The sequence below is a fragment of the Dunckerocampus dactyliophorus genome, chromosome 3 (genome assembly GCF_027744805.1).
Source record: "Dunckerocampus dactyliophorus isolate RoL2022-P2 chromosome 3, RoL_Ddac_1.1, whole genome shotgun sequence".
Classification (NCBI taxonomy): Eukaryota; Metazoa; Chordata; class Actinopteri; order Syngnathiformes; family Syngnathidae; genus Dunckerocampus; species Dunckerocampus dactyliophorus.
This window is the reverse complement of record NC_072821.1, coordinates 11,423,641-11,444,279: the sequence shown is the minus strand read 5'-3', so window position 1 is coordinate 11,444,279 and position 20,639 is coordinate 11,423,641. Positions and strand designations below refer to the sequence as shown.

General features: G+C 41.0%; 1 protein-coding gene across 2 annotated transcripts in view; it reads right to left on the bottom strand.

Annotated features, from left to right (window-relative positions):
- gse1b (Gse1 coiled-coil protein b) overlaps positions 1-20,639 on the bottom strand; it is a 175,283-nt gene that overhangs the window by 76,255 nt on the left and 78,389 nt on the right. The gene's annotated exons all lie outside the window — the stretch shown is intronic.

The following is a 20,639-nucleotide window of genomic DNA, read 5'->3' as shown; positions in this document are numbered from 1 at the left end:
TGACACTGCAGCCACTTAAACATGCACAACCAAACAACTTGTGAAAAGTACACGGGCTAATGTTATTACTTAGCACTAGTATACTTTGTTTGCTGCCTCAATGTTAGTGTAAGCTAGTTTTTATGACACACTTATTTTGTTAGACGTAAACAGGATGTAGCCAACGGAGCTCTTATTTTGAAAGCCGGAAGTGTGTTGTGTGGGTTGAGAAGGTGTCTTGACTGTTGCTGAAGGACACTAGCTGTGCACATGAATAAACTCACCTCCTAGAGCCGTAGCTTCCGTCCTTTATTTACACCGAACTTCCGCATCAACGGGCACCCTGAAACGCTGGGTCTTAAAAGCATCGGAATCGAGAATCATTTAGAACCGGAATCGAAACGAGGAATCGGAATCGGAATCGGAATCGGAACTATAATCGTTCAAACTGAAACGATGCCCAACCCTAGTGCTAACCACAGCAAGGTGAAACTAAATTAGCTTTAGGGAGGTCTTTTTGTACCCAGAAACCCACTACATTTTGCAGGTTTGTGTAGCTTAATAAAAAAATAGTTTAACTGTTGTAAAATAAATTCAGTAGGCAAATCTATCCTGCCTTAAAAAGGTCCTGTAAGAAACAGAACGTCACTTACATTGCAGTTTGTTAATGACTAATTTAGCTCCTCAATTTTTCATTTCCATGCATCAATCAGACTTGGTTTGTCGTCAATCATAAGCATAAAACATTACATTCACCGTCCAAGGTTGTAGACTTTACACCCAAATCCGCTCAGCCACCAAGAGGCTTTAATACACCTTCTGAGTAACTTGAGGTCTGATTTTGAATGCATTATCGCCCTCCTTATTTTCATTCTGAACCTGCTGCTGCAGAGATAAAAGCAAATTACTGTGGCGTGAAAGTTATTTCCACAGTGCCCCTTGTGTGATGTGTGATGCGCCTGTGTTTGGAATGCAAAAAGCTGGGGCAAGGTCAGGTTGTAACAACTACAGAAAGACGAGACGCCTCCATAAAGACGACAAACTGCAGAAACATGGCCCGACATAGCAACAGGTGATGGGAATTTCAATTATACGTGCCTTTTCTTGTCACCCACTCTTCGCTCTTGTCTTTTATTTACTCCAACCAGGATCAAAGATGGTTGTCTTCCTCACCACTAATCTCGCCTCACATTTCTGCTCTAAATTTTCGCTCCTTTTTCTCACTTATGTTTAAAGCAGGGCCGCACGGTGGTCTAGTGGTTAGCATGTTGGCCAACACAGTAAAAGTCTGGAAGAAGTCAATCGGGAAGACCCGGGTTCGATTCTCCTTTGGGCATATCTGTGTGGAGTTTTCATGTTCTCCCCGTGTGCGTGGGTTTTCTCCGGGTACTCCGGTTTCCTCCCACATCCCAAAACATGCATGTTAGGTTAATTGGTGACTCTAAATTGTCCATAGGTATGGATGTGAGTGTCAATGGTTGTTTGTCTATATGTACCCAGCGATTGGCTGGCGACCAGTCCATGGTGTACCCCGCCTGTCGCCCGAAGTCAGCTGGGATAGGCTCCAGCATGCCCAGAGACCCTAATGAGGAGAAGCGGTATAGAAAATGGATGGATGGATGTTTAAAGCAACAATTTGAAGCCATTCTGGCAGCTAGTGTCATTTTATTTGGTGCACTGTATTATGGAGAATAGCGACTCCCAGATCACCTACTTTTGCGGACAGTAACATTGGTGGACCAGCTAGGAGAACTTTCATGCTACGTCAATGTTACTACAGTATATAGTCTTGTGCAGTGTGTGTATATAAGGTATATAACTTAAATAAACATGTATGTCCAAACTATGTGAGTTTTTTCTTTGAATCTAAAACAGGCAAAAAAAGTACATAAACATCTGGAGAAACACATTGTTTGCCATCCATTTTCAATGCCGCTTGGGTTGCGGGGGTATGCTGGAGCCTATCCCAGCTGACTCTGTGCAAGAGGCAGGGTACGCCCTGCACAGGTCGCCAGCCAATCACAGGACACATATAGACGAACAACCATTCACACTCACATTCAGACCTATGGACAATTTAGAGTCTTCAATTAACATGCATAATTTTGGAATGTGGGAGGAAACCGGAGTACCCGGAGAAAACCCATGCACAGGGAGAATTTGCAAACTCCACACTGAGATGCCCACAGAGATGCCCAAAAGGTCACCGGGCAGCCACATTGTTTTCATTGGCCACATACATTTAGCACAGTGGCCTGAAAGCAAACAGAAAGAGAGAGCTAATGTTTAAAAACAAAATGTTTCTTACCACTTCTTTAAAGTACTGTATCATATGCACAGCAAATATTGCACAACTTACCACATTTGACAGTACAAGCTGAAGCAACCAAGCACTACAGTTATGGTTATTCATGTTTATCTTCCTGTTAAAATCACTTGACATCATAGCTATTCATCGTACAGAGAGCGCCTCTGTCCTCTATCACCGAGGGGAAAGTGCCTTTCAAGAATCCCCCCCCCCCAACCCATTTCTCTCTACTCTTTTTCCACGCATAAATCTGTCCAGCAGCAGAATAAATCTGAGCTCACAGTGGATAAATGCTCCATGTATGACACAAAACGGGATTGAACCTCTTCCTGAGAGTCGTCGCACTGGCAATATACTGTATGCAGTTTACTTGTTAGTGTGTCGGGACCGTTTGGGGCCGAGGTTAAAGGAGATCTGGGGTCTCATCTATGAAGCTTGCGTACGCACAAAACTGGGCCGAAAAGTTGTGTACCCTGTTTTCCACACAAAGCATGTGCGCTATAAAAACACAACCTGACGTGAGAATGCGCGCAGCAGTATGGCACCTTTGTAGCTGGCGTATGCACTTTTTGGAAATATGGCAAAAATGTAACACACACATTTTAAGTGGTGAAGTGAAGCTCGCATTTCATTGGACAATTTCTCAAACAATAAGACAACGAATAAGCAACATTTATTTGTCTTACCCTGTCCTTTATTTGTGTGGATAATGTCAGGGCCGTGTGCACAAAGTTACTGTTTTTAGTTTCCTTTTCCACAATGGGTTTTATTTTGTTGTGCTTTTAACTACTACACAACATTAGTTCCTCATAAAATAACTATAATATACCTAATAATTTGATGGTGTTAATGTCATCATAACGTTAAATATTTTTAAAATATACGTCTGGAATTACAGCAATTCATTTTCAACATAACCTCATCCCTGTTTTCACTCTTAAGGTAAACATATTATACTAAGCTTACATTCATTTAAAATGCGGGATCAATTAGGAAAAAAAATGTAGAAACATGCTCACTAAAAATGGGAATGTGTGCCTTAAACGCGTGCTGTCACTCAGTCTTTGTTTTATTCGTTACGCCACTACTGTGTCCTGCAAATGTTCTACTTTTTCCTGTATTTCCAACTCCATTTCTGAGAAAGTCCACTTCATCATCGTCGGCATCGCTCCACCCGCCACGATTCAGTGGCAATCTTAACAATGCAATCAAGGCTCTTTAAATACGGACCCACATTCACGAGTCACTTTGCATTGACCTTCTATGGTGAAGTGGAGTCGCGCAAAGAGAGGTGGAATCAATACACCACAAATTGCGTGAATGTGTGTATATGGCACTTTTTATAACGCTGAATATGTTTGTCCCTATGCACACTTTGGGTTTCTGGCATACGGAGACTTTTAGTCAGGATTCTGCGCACATTTTCATAGATGAGACCCCCGGCCTTTACCATATGATATAAAGAAGGGTGAGGAAGAAGAAAGAATAAGAGCGGGGGATTTGGGATGGCTTCAAAGGGTGCCGCAGTAACTATGGTGATGCCTGAGCTTGGTCACTGTAGGAACCCTCTGCAGTGTTGGGCAAGGCTGATAGGCCTCACATTCACATGACTCACTTTTAATTGCTGGTTGTGCAATTAGCAAAATGATAATTACTATGCCACTTATAAACACACGCTGAAGAAAGGTTAGAAGGACACATTGTTGCAAACGCTTTTTGTTCACAATTATATAAGCGTTCATTGTTGTAAATGTCAAATATAATAGCATGTGTCCATTCTGTTTGTTTATCACAATGTTTAATTGTTTGGGAAAAATTTAAAAAAATATATTGTACAAAAATTGCAGTAATTTACAAATAAAATAGATTTGCTGAAATGTTGCATGGGTAGTATATTATTATTTCTTATTATTTTATTAATTATTATTTTATCACATATCCTGTATTAGCTCTGACTATGTTTTCATGCAATATGAACTTTTTAATGTTCTTTGCAATGAATTTATATAAACTTGAAACTTCAAATAAAAATGATTTTGTAACATATTTTTAGTTCTAAAAGGCTATTTGAGAAGATGACGTTTTTTTTAGCCGGACAAAATAAGATAAAATAGAGGCGTCTCTGTTTTGTTATAATAACAAAATTACCTCCATCAATCTCACTGACTGTTATTGGCAACCTCTGCAATGTGTCTTCAGTGTGTGTGTGTGTGTGTGTGTGTGTGTGTGTGTGTGTCCCAAATAGTACTATCTCACTGCATGATTCAGGTGAATTGTGCTCATGTGTGCATGTGATTGATTCCCCTGTCAATGTAAACAAACCAGCTGAATCCACTGAAAAGAGACAAATACTTTCAGCGTTGACTACAGTGCTAGGATTTACGCCGTACGTATTGATTGCCTCCTCAATTAGGACACTATTGTGCTTCAAGACAACACTGGATAGCAGTCAAGAATAAGTGCTGCACCTCTTTTCTGTGATGTCACTGAATTGATGACTAGTGCTTGCTGAAGACCGTATACTTTCCATAAATCAAATGCACACACGGATGTGCGCGTGTGTGTGCGTGCGTCTGGAACAGCGGGACTGCAATGAAGAAGTGAACATAACGGGGAGATGGGTGATGGATGGATCGCCTTATTCAAGCAGCCAATGTGAGCTGGCTTCCTGCCTCCTCTGCTGGGGGAGATAACAAACATGGTGGCACCTTGATGATGCTGATGGCCACACTGCAGATAAGCTGCACACAGATGATCCCTTGGCTGTCACACAGCAGCAGGCCAGATGAACGTCGCAGGCTTGACACCACTGGTGACTTCCACCATGCGAGGCAAGGGGATAATGGAGAATAGTCTATTCAATATGGCGCATAGAGCGTAGTTGGGGGGGCACTGGGCCACGGGGGAGAGTAATTGCCTCAGCACACTCAAGGTGCTCTAAATGATCTGTGACCTGTCAAAAGTGCTCTCGCTTGGAAAAGCGGCGACATATACGGAGCCGAAGAGATGAGAAGAGCGAGTTTTGCAAATTCCCACTTCCTGTTGCCGTTGGGGTCACAAAGAAGTGTGAGACGAAACGTTCACGTGGAATAACAGAGGCCTAATCTTGTCTGAGTTGCAGCGACAGTGGGCAGGGGGTTTGTTGGGTGGGAAAGAGAGGCCAGAAAGCCACGCGAGATATCCACACAGATGGAAAGAAAGAGGAGGATGAACACAATATGTTCCAAGAAACTGACTGACCTGCAGTTTGATCGGATTGTGAATAAATTTTCCACACAGGGAATAACGGAAACTGTTCCAGGGGTCGGCTTTATGCCAAAAGAAAGCTTATAACATTATACAGGTAATGCTTTAGTGAAGGGGACATCTACGGGGGTTTACAAACTCTCTGACAAACTGATTTTATGGAGCATATGGAGTTTTCTGCTCACCTCAGACACCATAGAGCATCAAAGCAATTAATTTGGCCTGTAACGTAATTGAAGTTAGCCTAGTACATATACATATTTCTTACGTTTAGAATAAACCAATTGGAGGCTAACTAGCTAGCTCGGCAGAATGCTATGTTTAAAGCGGCGGCTGTCTCTTGTGTCCCTGCAGTGATCCCGTAGCCTGAGCAATGTGGTGTAAACAAAGAATAATGGGAGTTTAAAGGTGACTATAGGGGTGTTATTTCATGTCTACAGGGCTCTAATAATGGTAAAAATTGTATTTAGAAAGTCATAAACAGGTTTTCTAAGAACTATATACTAGTGCTTTCTAAGAATTAAGAAAATATTACATTTATTAATTATTAGTAATTGCCGAATCCTACTTTGCTGAAATTCAGTTATCGCAGTCTGGCCTGGAACCAATTAACCGTGATAAACGAGGGCCGGCTTTATATATTTTCTCATTACAATTATCGCTCCCTTGGCTCCCTGTCTCTGACCTCTGTGATAAAATGGCAAAACATGTTTTGTGGCTTAATAAATGAATAATAATATAAGAATTAATACATTATCATAAGGCCGTGTGTCGGTGTACACTTACTTCTTCGTCAAGACAGCTCATGCTCTCCAGTCACATTCTGATCTACCCCACTGTGAGCTAACAAGGAGCAAGATCGCCTTTCCTTGGTTCTTAAACACAATACCCGCCACATACACACAGAAGGAAAGCACGCACCATGACAGTGCAAAATAACAGACGTACTGTCACAAGTGATGCTGTGAAAAATGTCACCTTATTATCAGAGCGGAAAAGGCCTGGCTCTCTCGGCTACCTGTGACAGATAATACCCAGCCTATTTGCACTTGGAGAGCACAAGATGTGTAGGTCAGTCAGCACGAGGGCATTTTGACACACACGTTTTATTTCTAGAGTGACCTGGACTGGCAGGACCTAGCTCCTCGGAGCCAGTAATTAATCACATAAGGCGGGGGTATCCTAAGCGCAGCCCACATATTGTAAAAATAAAATTAATGAATTATTAATGAAATATATTGTCTGGTATTACACTAATTTACTTTATTGACCCACACTGGATTGGTTTTAGCATCTTTAACGTACAAAATGCATCAAAGTGGCCCCCTGCATCCTCATATTTTTCTGTATGCGGCCCTCACAGGAAAAAACGTGGACATCCCTGGCATAAGGGACGAAATGTTGACTGATGAGAATAAGAGATTCAAAAAGTCCTGCCCCTTCTGTCAAGAGTGAAAGCGTGAAGCAGGAGGTAATGCATTCGACACTGTTGGTTTGTTTGCAGTAAAGCGTTCTATATAAACGACACTTGCAATATTCTGCCTTTCCTCTGCTCACCTCAAATTTCGTTTGTCTTGTTCATGTTAAGAACTAAATATGCTACAAATCATTTCACCTTTAACCATAATTCAAGTCAGTTTATCAGGTTTGAAAAACATTTTTTTCTATATTTTTCTCAAGCTGTTGTGCATGCCTCCCCTGAAGTCTTATGCCTCCTCCCAGGGGAAGCCCACATTCCACCTTGAAAACCCCTATCATACATCGTTGTCAAGATCAGATTATGTGACTGCGTGGCGTCATGTCATTGGGTTAGAGTACACACAGACGTGCAATACCTGGCTTCGCTACGTTCTGCATAGTCCAATCGTGGCTATTTTGCAAGAACTCTGTATAAAAGCCATTAAGCTTTGGTTACAATCTGGATAAAGGTGTGGATACAATCACTATTTTATTCTTGCCAATCACAATCTAATGGATTGGTCCTCACAATCAATCCTACATAAATGAACCTCAACTTAAAATTGTGTTTGCCTTCTTTTATTTATTATGTATCCAATTATTAAGACCCAAAAGATTTGGGTACATGTGATGACCTGGAGCAGATCAGGGGAAATAATTTATTTGTTTTTATCTCTCCTAACCCTCACTTTCCTTCAGTTTTAGTCAGTCCTTAGCCTTAATCAACTTACTGAGAAGTCTTTGAACTGTTGTGTTGCACTGAAAGTAAATTCAGGGTAATTTTACATGGTAATAGCAATAGTGCAAAAATCTTTGCAAGAGGTGTTGAGTACAGTACGCACACCCACCCACACACACACACACCCACAGGGTAGGAGGTTATTGATGTGTACTCTCACAAAGCCAAGGTCTTGGTCATGAATAACAAACCGGTGGCCTCAGACATTAGCAGCCTCAGATAAGACATGAAGGATGGTTTGCATTAAAGGAAGAAGGCCCTCCCCACGTTCAATTATCTCTGCCACCAACACAAAAAAACGTCACATTTTGTGAAAAAGACTACACTTGCATTAAAACAGAAAATGCTGGGTGATTGTATCACATTTAGATATGTCAAGCTACTCAAAAAAACATGAGCGCACTGTCACCTTTGACCTGTGATCTCATGTTGATCGGGGGAGCCGTAGGTCTAGCTCGGCTGACCACCCGCAGCCTTCAACTGTGACCTCAGAGGTCAGCGCAGTTCAAAGGTCAAGCTGAATGCTCCAATGCATGTGGACGCGAGCCACCGGTAACATCTATACCATGCAGATAGTAACAGGCTTTGATGGCCTTTGACCCTTCACCCCTACTCACAGGCTAATCCTAGCCTGCACCTGAACCGTGACTGACATAAGCAATTTGGGACAGCAAATGGCACAAACGTCACAGAGGAAATAAATGTTGCATTAACTGTGCGGAATGATGTGAAAACGTGTTAAAGAATAGGAATAATTGAGGAGTTCACAACACTTATGAGCAATCACATTTTGTATTTTTCAACCAGTGATGATAAAACACTTGGTTTGATGGTGTTTCTCACTGGCCTGATTGTCCTTGTGATTGCATCTTGACGCTCCCAGCAAGTACGCAAGGACACACGGGATCTATCGCAGTTGTACGCACGTGAAAGAGCTCGCCTTTGATTGAGGTTATTATGGGATGGAGGTCTGAGTTCAAGCAGGCATGTGAATGAAAAAACTTGTTGCCATGCAAACACACGCATACATTCACTTCTTGCTCGCCAGAGCTTGATCATCAGCGCCGGCCTGGCTTTTTCATTATTTAATCAGAAGCACTCTTTGCAGTGGCTAAATTATTAATCCTTAATGTTTACGCAATCCCTCACCAAAAGGGAGGATGAGAGTTTTGCAGAAAAGCCATTACTCCTGTACACAGCCAGCTCTTCTCTTTGCATGGAGGGTAAGCATAGTTAAATTGAAAACAAGGGAGATTAATTTACTAATGTGTTAAACACGCAGCATGTCATTTCTGGACTAGAAGGTCTCTCAAGCAAAATGTCCTAAGGCCACAGGGGCGCAAGAGAGCTGTCACTCTTTGCTATAGTAACTACAGAAATGCCGCTCAGGCGGAAAGCATGCTCAAATCCTTGTCATTACATCACAAAATAAATGTTAGTAATATTTAAAGATGCCAAATTAAACAAATAGCAGGAGAAAGGCTTCTTCAAGTGTCCTTGGGTCCCTTAAACTGTGCTATATAAATCCAAGTTATTATTATTATTATTATTCCCAACCAAATAGAAAATCAAGAAGGACTTGTCCATTTCTTTCGTCAGGTGAACACTGTCTGCACATTTGTGAGAGCACAAGATTTATGGGTCATTTATGGGTCAAAAACTAACAACATGCCAGATTTTCAAAAAAAGTCCAGTGACACTGACATTTTGAGACATCTTGTTAAGGCACACAAATGATGATATGCAACACGTACATAACATTCAAAGTAAGCCTTATTAATTCTCCTTTAGTGCCTGTTTAGGTGAGTACCAAACCAAACCAAACCAAAGAAAAATGTATCTATGATGCTGCTTCTGACCCGCCTTATGTAGAGCAGCCTGTCCTGCCCTTTGTGGCTGGCTTTAGAGTAGAGCAGCTTCTTTGGCGGCTAGGTGCTGAGCCCTCTTCCTGCCTGTTTGGAGGCGAGAGACAAGGAAAACAGACATGCATGCACATCGCAAAACATGGAGGCCGGCAAAATGATAGCGCTCACGTGATTAATTTACTTATTTATTATGGCGAGACAGTTTCTTTCTGAAAGAGAAACGTTTTCATCTTGCAACATCTCGTGATCTCCCTAATATATATATATTGATATATATCTATATATATCTATATATATCTATATATCTATCTATCTATCTATCTATCTATCTATCTATCTATCTATATAAATATATATATATATGTTGGTGCACGATATTTATTGTGAACCCTTAGTTGACATATGGAATCTATTATGCATGCAAACTTAGTGTATATATAAAAAGTGCAAGAATGGTGCTTCTTGGAGCAACACACCCTGTTGGAGGCATTGACAAACCATTTTGGACATGAAACCAAACAGAACAAATTGCAACAATGCATAATGTGGAATCATAAAGGCAAATGGGCAGTTGAAAAGATAATAATTGAGAATGCAGATGGACAGGGAGAGAGACAGATGGATTGAGCGAAGGACAGACACATTTGCTCCATGGCTGTACCAGTCTGACTGTCTCTGCAGCCCCTTCCTGTTGTGGAAATCCAGAAGCTCAACTTGCCCTTACTTGCTCTACTTCGCTACAGCTACAACTGCCCCCAACCAATATCCCTCACACACAAAGTGCACAGAACCCACATGGACAGACTGCGCCCGACACAGCAGAAGAGACCTTCTCTGCAGGGGCCCGGTGACTCTTCCAAGGCCTAGACAGGTGGTGGAAGCTAAGCGGGCACCCAAATGTCTGCCTATTGCCAGGGTAGGGGGAGTTAGTGCCAATTGGCCCACGGTTAACCGGCACACTCCCTCAATGTGGAGCACAGTGCACACAAGCAGAGAGCAAGCCTGCCTACACACACACACACGCACACACACGCACACACACGCATACACTAAATCTTTATGTTAACTTCATGTATGAACCCACAGCCAAGAGAACTGGACAAAATAAACTGCATACTCCTCATGAATAAAAATCATAAAAAAATCAAGTGTCATTCATTGATAGACACTTGCAGAAGTGATTTATATGTGCATACTTAAAATGCATGTGCACAGCACACACAGGCTCACACACACAAGGATAAGCAATGATATATAGTGTCAGAGAGCATCAATTTGAATTTACGTCCACGAGGAAAACTTACAGTAGCAGCTTTCAATCACACGACTGCGATTATTCATTGTCAGTTTCTCTGTTCTTTCAAATACATCACAATGTATGAATATAATTTCCCTCCCTGCTTTACAATATACTGAAGACCGGTGTAAAAACTCATGCTTAATGATACTGTCAAATACTACTAAATGAAACAGAAAAGGGGATTTTATGATGAGGTCTGTGCAGATGTTGCAAATATTTAGGTACCCTTAACAACGAAGAAATAAAATACTGTTATCATCTACAAAACAATGTGCATAAAATGGGCAGTGGATGCTATACTATGATACGCGGAAAAAATATTAATTCAATTATTGACCTAAACCAGCATTGTAGAGCCTCAGACCACAATATTCAAATTCCCTACTAATAGGGAATTCTTAGTAGAATCTTTAGTATGAATGGTTTAGGTAAATAGACTTCAAGAATGGAATGGAACAATTCACTTGCTCACTTTCAAGAGCCAGACTTTGACTGGTAAGAGACAAAGTTATCATGTAAAGTAGTAGAAATTCACACATTCAGGAACAATATGATACACAATGTGAGTGTTATTGTTATTGTTCAGCTTGTTTTGTCCTCAGCCTAGCCTGTGTAATAATGCAAACTGCAAAAAAGATGGGTTTGCTCTTCTTTCACTAGGGTACATTCTTTTGCAGGGAGCCTTAATTTTTCCGCAAATTTCCATACATATTGGGTTAAAATCCATGACTATAGGTGTAACAGCTATGACATATGAGGCACATACGGTACATAAAGTCTATTATACATATCAGGCTAGTGCTATAAGTTATATAAATAGAGAAACCTATCAGTGTTATTTTTGCCTGATATATTTATCCTGCGACCAGTCCAAGCTGTACCCCGCCTCTCCCCCTAAGTCAGCTGGGATAGGCTCCAGCATACTCCCGCGACCCTAATGAGGATAAGCGGCATAGAAAACAGATGGATGGATGGATATTTATCCTGTGCTGAAGCCATACCTATGAATTGAACATGTGCAACAAGTCATAGGGGTTTTGACTACAGTGGTCTTGACTGAATGACTGAGTATTGAAATTGAAGTATTGAAGTAAATCAAAATACTGAAACACTCACACATTCGCTCAGAAATTTAATGTCCAATATTCAATATTGACCCATACAGTATATAAGACTATATAACAAGTATTTTTCTATAGAAAACAGTCTGAAAAGACGGGTTGACTAAAGTTCCCATTCACATGAAAACCAGGGGTCGTCTTATGTTTGGTCACTATAGTAATTAAAATTCAGTCATCTGGTGGGACAAATGCCCCTCTGCTTCACCACCATCAATACCTCCTTCTAGACTCCGTATTCTCTAACACATGTCACAGGCAGATTTTGTGGCACGTGTGTTAATCACCGTATGCTAACCAGAAGAGAGTCAAGGAGCGGCCGTCATGCACACATCATCTCGAAGACAGTCACTTTATTTGGTACACCCAGCAGAATCTAACAAGATCCGAGCCAGTCTTTACAAAAACAATTTGATTGACACAGCCAGAGAGGTATGAATTCAACAAAGTGTATTTGGGTGTAGTTTACAGTGGTGTTTCAAATACTATGATGATCTTATGATCTGCAACTAATGATTGTTTTCTTTGTCGATTAATCTGAAGCTTGTTTTTTCGATTAATCGAGTAATCGGTTAGGACCTAGACGGACCAAATCAATATGAACCTAACACAAGCAGTTCGTGGTTTGGACCGCAGCGTATAAGAAAAGAGGCAAACATGTGGATAAATGCTGTCCAAAGTCAAAGCTGATGTGTGCGAATTAAAGTTAATAGGTCTGTGTTCATGGATGACTAAGGAAATTAAAAAACATTCACATTTGATCGACTGAAATCCGAAGAAAGAAAAAAAGATTAATCAAATACCAACATAACTGGATAATTGATTAATCACAGAGTCATGAATTAATCGCTGCAGCTCTACTGTGCTCCACTTGGTATTGCCATACTGTACATGTGCTGTAGTTACGCGTTTAAGAGCAAGTTGTATGTGATGGAATACAGTCATGAGAATCCACTTCCCTGTGCAAAAAGCCTCTAATTATAAACCTTCTTTTCCACTCAACTCAAGTTGACAAACTGACAGGGAACAACTGTCGCCCCCCGCGTCACCTCTCTTGGGACATTATACTTTGATAAAGATAGTGCTTTTCCTGTGCACGAGAGGCACAGAACATGTCACAATAGCGCGCCTCAACAGTTGTGGATCTGACAGGACATCTAGCAGAGGTTTTTAAGAGATGGGGGGTTCTTGTTTTGTCTCTTTACTAATTCATACCCACTGATACACTACAGCTGGGCGACTCGGGTGTAGTAAAACGCGGTGACATGTTCTTTTGGGCTGGTGATGATGTGCTTCAAATGACAACAGACTACAGTCAATAGACAAGAAGACATCATGGCTGTTGTGTTAAACGGTTTAAAGTGCAGCTGGGAGGAAGGACACATTAGGATGAGTTCAGTTCGCAATCCAGCTTTTTGTTATTATTATTTTACTCTCACAAGGAATCTATGTGCTGTTGTGCAAAGCTGACAGTTGTTTATTGCCAGTGGCCAAAAGGGATGAACTTGCATGCCCCCACTCACACACACAATTCAGAAGTAAGCATGTTGACATATGCTAGCACAGACAGAGTGGGGACGCTGACTGCTACTAAACTAACACAGCTTAATGCCTTTCTGTTCTCTTCTGCTTCAGTCAGGAGCCCCCTTACAGCTGGTTCCCTCCCTCCACTGCTTCTATTCAACTCCCTGCACCTCCCTTTTGCTCTTCACAGAGAGGTCCTGTCCCGGGCCAGCAGAATTGTGGCCGACCTTTCACCCCTACTTGCTAATTACTGCACCATGGCGACGCTTCAAGTAGCTCGGTGTCCCCGGTGTACAAAAAGTGAGCACGTGTGGGTAGAAACAAATGAACTAACACACACACATACGCTCCTGGGAGACCTACATTCCATGATGCCTCAGCACACAGATACTTAATGGAGGAACATCACATGTTCTCACACTAATTTAAGTGGATATTGTTCAAATACTCCACAACTATGGTGAATATACCACCCAGAAAATACAAATACAGTTTGATGAGCGAAAATGCTATTTTTAAAATGTAATTTGGTGAGGAATTGTGTCTTGCAGCAAATTTGAGTGCACTACTTGGCTGCAACCAGCAGAGGCACTATTGATACAGTCTCTGCGCATCTTATTTTCACCAATATGATACCTACTGTATAATGCCACATTTGCAGCATGTTTGGCCTTCAGTTTTAGCTTGTGATGCATTTAAATATCCCCTATTATGCAAACGGGCATTTTTAATGATGTTATAACAGGAATGTGTGTCTTCAGAGCCTGTTAACGACCACCAAATGTGAGCAAAATCTATCATCTCTCACTTGTTTGCTCCACTTTTGAGAGAAAAGGCACTTAATAGCGCTGTCTCGATAATCAATAAATCAATTAACAGCAAATTAAATAAAAACAAACTCGCTAATTTTGCCTGCCTCGATATATTGACATGCGCATGCGTGTTTGCTTTCCTCCAGTCTCTCTACCAAACAGGTTGTTCATCTGTCTCAACACATGGGTGCGTTGATTCTACAGCGGAATGAACCGAGTGAGTGAACCCTCCTGTCAGTCATTCAATCTCTTTGTTCCAGTGGGTGGAGGCGGGGCCGGAGCGTATACACAGTGCTGCAGCCTGCAAGTGAGCAAACGCAAATATGAATGAAGGCACGAAAGCGATGTTTGCTAAGCTGAATGCCACAGCCCCAGTGTGGGAAAAGTTTGCTTTTAAACAGAATTAACAAAGTGAGCCCATGAACGCCAACGAGCCGATATGTCGCATTTGTTCGAATGTAGTGGCGACGAAGAAGGGGAATATGACCAACTTGCATGCGCACCTCAAACACAACCATCCTGCCGAGTTTTCCCAACTGAGAAAAAAAACACAGAGATGCAGCGGACGCTTCGTCCTGACAGTCAACGCTTACTGAGTCAAAGTCAATAGAAAAAAATTTTAAAAAGCGACAGAGACAGGGTCTATTTTTTATTGGCTTTGGTTATGATTTTTATTTAAGTACAATTTTTGCTAAAACTGACTAAGATTCTATTTTATTTTCATTGGGTTTTTTGTGTCTTTTTTGTTTTTTTATTTTTTTATGCTGTTTGTTGAATTCATTTTATTTAAAAGCTCTTGACATTCCAATTACAATGTGAAATACTCTCGAGGAATTAAAGTTTATTGATTTTGATGCAGTGAAGTCTAATTTTTTATGCCATATGTTATCATTACATTCATAAAAAAATGGTCTTAAAATGATGCTGCCAATCGTGACAGGCCTAGCGCTCAAGCAGTCACTTTTGCAGTTCCAGTTAGTTCCCCTACCTTGGACAGCTTATTAAGGTATGTATTTAACTAACTGAATGTTTAGGCTTCTCTACAAACCTTAAAATAAAGTCTAGAGCTCTGCCAACTATCCGTGAGGCAGCTACAGACGGAGCTGTGCGTTTGATCATTTCGATTTTCTTCAGAGAATAGGCTAGCCTCGCACGATGTTGCTGTTAAAATGTAACTGTCATGTTAGCACTGTAGCTCACATTGCTATGTTAGTGTTGCTAACCCCTTAAAGTTATGTTGTATGTGAATATAGCATCTACTATGTTGGACAGGTGCAGGGTTACAGTGTACTGTAAGTGCACGGTAGTGCTTCTTGGAGCCACACACACAAGCAGTTTTAAACTGTCTTAGTCCAACATCAAGACTAGATTTTGGTCAACACACTTCTAAAACACATTTGTGGGAACTCACAACTCATTTAGAATTGGTGAAATACAGTATAATGTGGGACCTTTAAGGTAAAATAGTGTCTTCGTACTAACAGAGGTCAAACAACCTTTTCTAAGCAAACAAACAGCAACAGCGGCAGGCTCTGTCATCATGACCCCAAGGCTTAGAAGAGAATAACAAGCTTTGAAAAGCTGGAAGCTGGAAACAAGCCAGTTGCCTGAGAAAGAGTAGCATCACACAGGGGAGGTGTGTGTCACTGGATAATGTGCAATATTCAGGGACTCCAGAGGAACTAGATCAAGTGTGTGTGTGTGTGTGTATGTGTGTGTGTGTGTGTGTGGAGCCATGCTATCTGTGTCTAACAGGTGGAAGACTCTGGCTGTTCCTCTCTGGAACAGTTCAGGAAACAAATGACATTTTCACTCCAAAAAGCAGGGGGAGGTGGAGGCACGGCAGCCTGTTTGAAGATGCAATTATACAGATGAGGAGAGTGTGCCAAGGTGGGGGGCTGGCGGATTAAGAGTGAGTGAGGGATGCTTGAATCAAGGACCCACAAAGAGAAATATAAGTGCATTTTTTCTGAGAAAGTACATATGGTAGTGAAATGGTGAAAAACACCCCTCCATTTATTACATACTCACATATACAGCTAGTTCTGAAGCCTCACGGCACTACACGCTCTCATGAGTGGCAGCCAGAGCTTTCATTATGTATGCACACACACTTCCTCTTTACACGGGTCAGTGCATACACACGCATGCACACACACGGACATAAACACTTAGACAGACGCACACATGGGCACACACACACAGACAATTGCAAACAGGGATACATGCATGCATACACAACGTGGCCTGCAGACACCCGAGCCTTTAGTCAAATGCCAGGAAAGCTGCCATGAGGGATAAAACCCAGTCAGTCTGATACACATCCACACACACGCACACACACACACAGGCTCTCAGACATTGTTTTCTTCAAAAGTGCGGATTCGCTAAACAACTTCAGGCCTCTAAAGGATGTAAGGCACAATGCGACGCATCGACGTCAATTACAAATATATATGTAATTGCGGGGTGATTCCACTTGAAGGAGATGACTACAAGGAAACTGAAAAGCGAGTAAAAAAAAAAAGCCACAGCCTCGTTTCGCCATTATTTCACCTCCCCACATATTCATCCTTGCGTCTAATAGGCAGGTATATATTGCTCTCAGGCTTTTATCTTTATTTGAGCAGATGTGTCTTCTCCATGCAGGCCTCTATCCTGATATCCGTGTTTCCCTCTTATCTTTGTCAATCCGCCGCTGTTCTCTACCCCTCCCTCTCCTTCTACTCTCCCTCACTATTGCTGAATGCCCTCGTTCTCCTTCTCTATTGTGCTGACAGCACAGCCAGAAGAGGCACACTGTGTGTGTGTGCGTGTGTGTGTGAGATGAAGCTCTGACCCTCTAATCAGCGTGAGGAGAAACAGAGGAGGACTTACAATGCCCAGCAAGGTCAGAGGCCGTGTAGAGTCAGCCATTACCCTCTTTCACTGATACATACACACGCACACACACACACACATTTCCCTCATACGCACACATGCACACATATTCCGGGCTTCATGCCCAGCGAGGCATCTGCCACTGAACACGCATGCTGGATATATACGCACATATTCTGGTTCTTCTATCCTAGTGAGAACAGTTGAAATAAATGCATCCCAGGCCACCAAGACCCCCAACTTTGTCGGAATGTCAGAAGGTGAAAATCAAATTACGGCAATCCCTCTGTTAACGCGGTTAATTGGTTCCAGACCCAAAGTGATAAGTGAATTTCCACATAGTATGATTCCTTATTTTTAAATCAAATATTTTAGTAGTTAGAGCATAAAAAACCTGTTTTCGACCTTCTAAATACAGTTTTTAATATTATTAGAGCCCTCTATACATAAAATAACACCCCTATAGTGACCTTTACACTCATATTACTCAATATAGTAAATATAATAAGAGTAAATAAGCCATTTAAGACATAAATAAGACTCATGCTCATGTGTGTTGCTATAAATGTGTTCCCTAGGGTAGTGAAACGGCCCCTTGGACAAGAAGTGACGTCGGGTGGTTTTTATTAGGGATTGCTGTGACTGTTGTGAGATAAATCATACCTACAATAAAAGCCTGTTTTTCCAGCGATCAAGTCTGGTGTGTGTGTGTGTCGCACCAAACATTACAGTAACATTACTGACACCTAGTGACCAGCGTAGAATACTACATACAGTATCAACGTCTTTAAATGACTTTTTTGAACGCCTTATATGTGTATTTTAGTTCATTTAGACATTTTTATGCTTGAAAAAACTTAATTTAGGCAGAAAATACATACAATTTGCTTCAATATGCAGATTTTTTAAACTGATAGTAGGCTGCATTCAACCATGAAACAGCACAATTTATTATTAAATACATTTTTATATTAACACCCCGTGGTGATCTATTATTTTTACATGACTGTAAATGAATTTTGTGGCACATCCTATGGGGTGTGGTCAAAAAACTTTGGAAGACACGCTAGAATACATGTAATGCAGATATCCTCAAGGTTTTATCACCAGACAAATGGTCAGTGACGTACAGTAAGGACAATTAGGCATGCCCGTGCCTCCACAAAGACGTTTTGCTTGACAGTAGCCATGTCTTTAAACCAATCATGCTCAAATTTGACATGTGTTTATCAGCCCCCTAAATGCTTCTAAAAAACTTGGCGGTGATTCGGCTAAGCACCCTAATGTTATGGTGGGTTGTGTAGAGCGCAATGGCTTGTGTGAGAAATTTCAAGTCAATCTGATGTATGGGGTCAAGCCTTGGGGTTTAATAACTACCACCATGTGGGGTATTTGTCAGAAAAATAATAGCTCAAGCAACACGGTGGGGTGCATGTTTTGCCAAATTTGTTCCCATTATTGAGTGTGAACACACACATTCTGGTTATTCTAATCTCTTTGAACAAGAAACTCAATCCAAAGCACCTTTGAATATGTGTCTGAAGGTGAAGTCAGACAGTATATCCAAATAGTGGCTGACAAATGTGCACACACACACGCACATACACTGTTGTTGTACTTCAGGACAGTTGCGAAATGAATTGCTTCCTGTGCCACATTGTCCAACAATCCCAAATTACCCCATTCTTAAACTGAAACCTGACCTAAACATCATTTGAATGTGCGTCAGAAGGTGAAAATCAATCAGAATATCTAAACACACACACAGAAGGATCGCAAAGGCCGAGTCCCCTCTGTATCGCTGCAATGTTTGTCTGCTCCAACCCCCGGTCGTCTTATCAGCTGTCTCTCATCTATCACAGCCTTTCAGGTACAACTCTCACTATAGACACTTGCACACACACACACACACACACACACACACACGCACAGATAAACACAAGAGCCCTCCTCTTCAGAGGCCATTTCTGTTAGTGTTGACATGCCTTCAACTTCTCCCTCTGACAGCCTTGGTGGGATATATACCTTGTGTAAATAACATCGAATATAACTCATCCACTTCCACAGGAATTATATGCATGCACTAAATCAAGATCAGTTTGCTGCGTCTCCTTGCAATCCTTTAATGTGTGACCTTTTCAATTCTTTCCAAACACCTCTCAGGTCATTTAAAGTGCACATTACAAATGCAAATAGTCGATCTTGTGCAAGCTTGATGAATGTTAAAATAGGGAAACTGTTGGTATGTTCTGTATTTAAATCCAGAGTGCAATGAAAAAGTGAAATATTAAAATATCATAAACTCGAAAAGCACTTGGAGAGCGCAGACCTCTGCCAAGCGCCACAGTTCCCCCCATGTTGTGATTTACACCATGAATATTAGTCCTACATTTATTTTACCTACATAGTTAGATTCCTTGACCATGGGAACATACCATTAGCAATCGGATTCATAATGATATCAATATTAGTTCAGTAGTTATTCACAAAACTCACATTTTCCATAAGAGCGGAATATAAATATATCTATATCTATATCTATATCTATATCTATATATATATATATATATATATATATATATATATATATATATATATATATCTATATATATATATATATATCTATATCTATCTATCTATATATATATATATCTATCTATCTATATATATATATATATATATATATATATATATATATTTATTTATTTATTTATTAAGGCAAAATTCCAGAGTGAGTAAATATAGTTCTATTTAGTAGCTTTCTGTTGTGTATGCTTAGGTGATTGGCGAGTAATGGTAGCTTAAAAAGCAAACAAAAAAACACTGTTTTCACATACTAATCTCCTAGAATGCGTTTGCTAGTTCATGAAAACGTGGCCAAAAATCAATTTTTGCTCTCCATGCTTGCAACCCAACAATGAGAATGTTATGGCTTGTTGGCTTTCAGGGTTAATGCTTATGGCCATTAATGATGGCTATTAAGCCTCAGAGCCTTAAAACCAATTAAGCTTGATGTGGCGTCGTGCCCTGATCAGAGGAAGTTTCACAGTGTGGTGAGCATGCAGGACGAGGAACCGTGTCAGTTAAGGAGGGTGCACATGCCGTTGTTTTCATCATCATATTTAATATGTATTTTCATGGCCTATATGCTCAAACTACTGTACATCATTTTGTTTGATGTTTAATATATCCTGACGTCTGTAGAGTCACCTCTCCCCTCCCCCCGTTTCCAACCACCACCTCAACATTCTCCGTCGCTCCTTTCCTTCCTCGTGTGACGGTCCCACACTGTTCCCTATAGACCTAAAGAAAGGCCAGCTTAACATTGTAGCAGCTTGGCAACCAGGCACTAAGGAGAGGGGGGTGCAAAAATAAAAAAAAGCTGTGTGTTTTCCCTTGAGCCTCTTCTC